The sequence below is a fragment of the Oryzias melastigma genome, linkage group LG18 (assembly GCF_002922805.2).
Source record: "Oryzias melastigma strain HK-1 linkage group LG18, ASM292280v2, whole genome shotgun sequence".
Classification (NCBI taxonomy): domain Eukaryota; kingdom Metazoa; phylum Chordata; class Actinopteri; order Beloniformes; family Adrianichthyidae; genus Oryzias; species Oryzias melastigma.
The window spans coordinates 2,669,698-2,675,887 of NC_050529.1; positions in this window are offsets into that span (position 1 = coordinate 2,669,698).

Genomic DNA, 6,190 nt, shown 5'->3' on the forward strand with positions numbered 1-6,190 from the left:
AATGACACACAAGCTTCAAATAATTTCTTGTGGGATCCTTTATTTTCTCTGTTTGGCAGATTTTAGAAAAAAAACTAAATAAACAATCAAACTTAAAAAGTTAACAAGAAGAATACGACAGTGCCACCTAAATGGACCAATTAAAACAAACATGTCATTTCACTGTTTCATTTCTTTACAATACTTATTCCATTGTACCATTTTAAATAAAGAAATCCTACCAAATGGACACATGTCCCTGAAGCCAACAGAAACAACGTTCTCAAATTTCACCGTTCAAGACATCTATCAAAACAGAACAAAACATAAGGCTTTCTTGGTGTCTGTAAAACACACTTTTAACCATTGTTCAAAACTCAAACATCATCTGGCTAAGATAATTCCAGATACAGAACGCAAGAAATTCTCACCGATGCAACGCAACGTGCATTCTACCCCCTTTTCTCCTGTCTTTCCTCTATGCACAAGACGTGAAATTGGCGTTATCTGGATAGTAAAACTATGCCCTCTGCTGTCCAAAAGGGAAAGATACACAACAAGTCCAGAAACTAAAATACACCTGTTACCATCCGGTTACATAATAAAAGCAGCTATTGTTGATAGAATCAAATAAGTTATTATCTTGGTCTATTTCCGTTTCTGGAGTTTGCGTATTGTATTCTGAAGTTTCTAATTGTGTACAATTAAGTTAATTCATTTTTTGGAGTAGGTTATTCTTTTCTGTATTCCCTTGACTGAATTTGATTGGTGCTGTACGAGTTAGCATTGTGTCATATCAGTTGCGCCCTGATATGTACACTAAACTAATGGAATTAAAGAGAATATATGTTAGGATTTACAATGTGTTGCGTAACTGTCATTGTCAGCATAGCATAGCTGCAAAATACAGTTTTTATGTAAATGCAGTGTTAACATATTCAAAGTTCTATAAATATTATTTAAAAAAGGTGACTTTAGCCGTTAAAAATTATGGATCCTACATGATTCTTAATCAGTTAATAAAATAAAAAATTAAAAAAACTGCTTCTCACAGTTAGCATCCAGTGGTGATTTTGCTTAAAAGTTCCCAGGATCACTTTAAACTCTCTGTCATGGAGCAACCTGCTGCTACCGTCTCCAGCCACCAGAGAGAGCGCTCACCAGAGTTTTGAGCTCACCACCTGCCCTCACCTGGACTCATCATCATTAGCTGTTTCCCATCATCTCATCATCTCCTCAGTTTATAGTCTGGCTCCACACTGTCACGCTCTACGAAGTTTTGTTTGTGCCACCCTGCCTGCAACACCGAGTGTTTATCCCTGGACCTGACCTTCTGTCTCTGACCCTGTTTACTCTGATTGCCTGCCACCTGCCCTGATCCTCGCCTGGACTCTGACTACTCTTCTCTCTCCTGATGATCACGTGTATGACCGCTGCCTGTCTGACCCTGCTTAGTCTTGTGGACTGTCAGCTCTGATAATAAACCTGCTGCACGTGGAACCAGCTGTCTCCCTGTTTGTGACACTGATGGGTCCATGTACAAGAGAAGGATAAGACAATGAGATTTTCATGAAAGTAGGCAAGTCAAGTCACATAAGAAAAAAAGAAAATTTCCAATTACCTTAAGTCTGGACGTTTTGTTCATCCAGATTCGAGTCATTTCAAATGTATCAATGATGGCAGCCTGCTCCACATTGACATCATTGTATTTTATTATCGTATTTTAATAATAATTTAATAATTTAATAATAATTTAATAGTAATTTATTTTATTTTATTAGATATGCATTGATGACTTATGCAATCAAATTCATCACAATTAAAAGACTGGACATTACATACATCCTCACAAGAAAAAAAAATCATTTGTGGATATGCATTTCCACCTTCTTCTTGACCGCTGCTTCCCTTTCGGGGTCGCGGGGGTGCCGGAGCCTATCCCGGCTACCGAAGGGCGAAGGCGGGGTTCACCCTGGACAGGTCTCCAGTCTGTCTCAGGGCCTCAATCACACACACATTCACTCTCACATCCACACCTAGGGACAATTTAGAGTCACCAATGAACCTATGAAGCATGTTTTTGGACGGTGGGAGGAAGCCGGAGTCCCCGGTGAAAACCCACGCATGCACGGGGAGAACATGCAAACTCCACACAGAAAGGTCCCAGCCGGGATTCGAACCGGGGCCTTCTCGCTGTGAGGCGAGAGCGCTAACCACCTGCGCCACCGTGCAGCCCAGGATATGCATTTGTAATGGTAAATTTCAAAATGAATTTCATAAATTGGGTTGGCAATGACAGGAACTCACTTCACTCTCCAATTCTTCATTAGAAGCAGTCCTTGCGAAATCCCAGAAGAATAGTTTGAATGGGCAAATCTTGGAGAGTATCAGATGGCTTTTCTTAAGTTTTCCAGACCATGCTTCATTGATATCTGTAAAACAAGTTATCATTCTATCCATCCATCCATCTTCTTCCGCTTCATCCGGACCGGGTCGCGGGGGCAGCAGTCTAAGCAAAGTTCCCCAGACTTCCCTCTCCGCGGCCACTTCCTCCAGCTCTTCTGGGGGGACCCCGAGGCGTTCCCAGGCCAGCCGAGAAACATAGTCTCTCCAGCGTGTCATCATAATGCAATCCCAAAAAATTAATTAAAACTCTTCAGGTCCCTCAAGTAAACAATACTAACCCTTTTCAAGACAGGTCCTTGACGGCCTTCAAGGTCTGCACTCTTCCCATCAAGCTTGATTATTTTGACTGGCCCAAGATAGCTTGGTTCAAGCTTCCCACCCTTCCGTGTCTCGCTGCAAACATTTTGACACAGCACCATGTCACCAGTTTTGAATACCACTTATTTCTTGGAGGAGCTGAGTCATGTTTTGACTTTACTGTGGGTTTCATCTGTATTTTTCAAGACAACTTATTTAGTGTCCTCCATTTTTATTGCCATGGCTACAGTCTCTTCCAGAATCACCTCCTCAATGGTATTGTCGACCTAAAAAATAAATAGGTCTCAATGCTGTTGATCTGAACCTTGTTTTTCTAAAAATTGAAAAACAATGCTACATTCAAACATAAAAAAGGACAAAACATAACTTTTATTTAGAGGGCACCAACAATTACACATTTGTTAGGGCATTTTGACTGACCTGGAATTTTTCTGGAATTTCCAAAGGGTATCGAGCTTCTCTTCCAAACATCAAAAACTATGGGGAGTATTTGGTTGTCATCTGTTTTTTGTTCGCAAAGCAAACATAACGGCATCCAAATACTCATCCCACCTTTTAGGTTTGTTTTCTACCAGTTTGCAGAGAGCCCTGACAAATAATTGTGAAACAACAGGGATCATGTGACATACATTTGGATAGGTGTCTGAATGAACTGAATAAATCTCAGATTTTTTTTTCACTTACTATTGGATGGTACTGTCATCCTTTCAACCAAACCATTTGTTTGGGGATGGTAGGGAGAGCACAGACTCCTCTCAATGCCAAGTTTAGCGAACACACTTTTGTTGATCTGTAAGAAATAAAATAAGTAAATAAATAAAAATAAATTTACATTGAGTAAACAAATTGTGTACAATGTGAAATTGGAAGCCATAACAGTATTACCTGATTCACAAATTCACTGCCTTGATCCATTACAGTTCTTTTGGGTGCCTCAAATTGATGGACAAATCTTAATATATGGTCAGTGACCTCTTCAGCACGTTTGGACTTGATGGGATAAGCTTGAGCCCACTTTGTGTAATAGTCAACCATTACACAAATATACTGGTAGCCACATTTGATTTTTTTTTTCATTTTCCCACCAAGTCCATGCCAATTAATTCAAATGGCTCTGTTACCTAAGGACAAATAAGAGTAAGTGACAATTTCTTAGCTAAGATGAAATAGGTTAATGAAAATGTTCAACCATCACACAACTAAGGTTTAAAGTCAGACAAATAATGATAAACAATTACAATAAAAAAATAAAAAACTTAATTGGAGTGTATTGCACTTGTTGTTTGATGTGATGCTGTGCTGACTGGCAGGCAAGACATTCTGAGACCTGCACAGACAAGACAAATCAGTAATCCTAAAGCAATGACAGATAAAATAAAAGTTTAAACCTTTGAACATTTTTTGCTGTATGTAATAAATAGTTTTGACACTTAAGAGTGGTACAAGAAACTGATAACTGGCACCACCATAACTAACATGGTTTAATGAATTGACTTACTGTTTTTTGGTTCATTATTTAACTGTTTGCCTTTGGAAACTGACTTCGGTGTCATTTGCTTTTTCTTACCCATTTATTGATGTCTGTGGTCATACCAGGCCAATCAAATCTTTCACAAATTGCATCCCTTGTTTTTTCTGGCCTGTGTGACCTCCTATTGGACTTGCATGGAAGTTTACAAACATGGCAAGTGCGTCTTCCACTCCACAAACTACTTTTGGCTTTGTTGCTCCACCTGCTCCCTTCAGGTAATACAGACATCCTCCTTCAAAATATAACATACAGTGAGAATACTACAATTCAAGATGAAAATTATTATTAAGGACAGAAGAAAAAGGATAGAACAAATATATTTTCGACAATTATGGTCAAATTTGGATTTGACAAGTTTCTTTGACTATATGCACAGATAATGAGAAAAATGTTATTTCCTATTGAGCGGTTGAATTACTTCATGATCAGAGTTTAGAGATTCCACAAACCTCACTTGCCAAATAATTGAAGTAAATAACACTGACCTTCAAGACTGTATTGATGCTTTCCATCGGAGTTCCTTTTTTTGGGCTTTGATAGAGCCTGCTTCATATTGGCCTGAACATTTGTATCGCAAAATGTCCTTGTAGAGTTTTGTATCCATCCCAGAGTAGTGAATGGCTTCTGATAGCTGACTATATTAGAAGAACTAATTGATTAGGACTACTAACACCTGTTGAACGTTTCCAATTAATACAAATGTTATGAGATGTGTGTGCTCCGACTTGTGCATCTGAGCTTGTTGCGATGCTGGAAGGGGCGGGGGAAGCGTGCGTGAGTGTGTGCATGTGAGGAGCAGCGCGCGCTGCAAGGAGAGAAAGGAAAAAGGAGGGGCGGAGCACCTTAGCATGTGGACAGTTGTGGACAAGTTGTTCTGAAAGTTGAAGTAATAAAGATAATCAGTTCTTCTAAGAAAACTGAGTATAATTATTTGGCTTTGCGCGTTCCAGACAATATCTTCTTCTTCTTCTTCTTTTCCTTTCGGCTTTTCTCTTCAGGTGTCTCCAAAGCCAATCAGATCTGTCTTCAGCATCCTCCACTCTAACACCAGCCACCTTCATGTCTTCATTCACTGCATCCATAAACCTCCTCTTTGGTCTTCCTCTAGACCTCTTTCCTGCAGCTCTAGACTCAGCATCCTTCTACCAATATATTCACTGTCTCTCCTCTGAACATGTCCAAACCATCTCAGTCTGGCCTCTCTGACTTTATCTCCAAAACCTCTAACATGTGCTGTCCCTCTGATGTATTCATTCCTGATCCTATCCATCCTGGTCACTCCCAAAGAGAACCTCAGCATCTTCATCTCTGCTACCTCCAGCTCTGCTTCCTGTCTTTTCTTCAGTCCTCAATACATAAAATATAAACTTCATTTATTTTTAATCTCAGAAATCAAATGGGGCTGCACGGTGGCGTAGTGGTTAGCGCTCTCGCCTCACAGCGAGAAGGCCCCGGTTCGACTCCCGGCTGGGACCTTTCTGTGTGGAGTTTGCATGTTCTCCCCGTGCATGCGTGGGTTTTCACCGGGGACTCCGGCTTCCTCCCACCGTCCAAAAACATGCTTCATAGGTTCATTGGTGACTCTAAATTGCCCCTAGGTGTGAATGTGAGAGTGAATGTGTGTGATTGAGGCCCTGAGACAGACTGGCGACCTGTCCAGGGTGTACCCCGCCTTCGCCCTTCAGTAGCCGGGATAGGCTCCAGCACCCCGCGACCCCGAAAGGGAAGAAGCGGATAAGAAGATGGATGGATGGAAATCAAATGTGGTTATTTATTTATTTTTTTCCAGGAGACTAAAGTTGGTCAAAAGTTTCCCTCCTCTCTCGTGCGCTCTGCTCTTCTGCCTCATGTCCTCTGCTTAGGTCTAGAACAGGGGTCTCAAACTCAAATCAGCCGGGGGCCACTACAGGCGGCGTCTAGTTGAGGCCGGGCCGCATCAGGATTTTCATAAGAAAA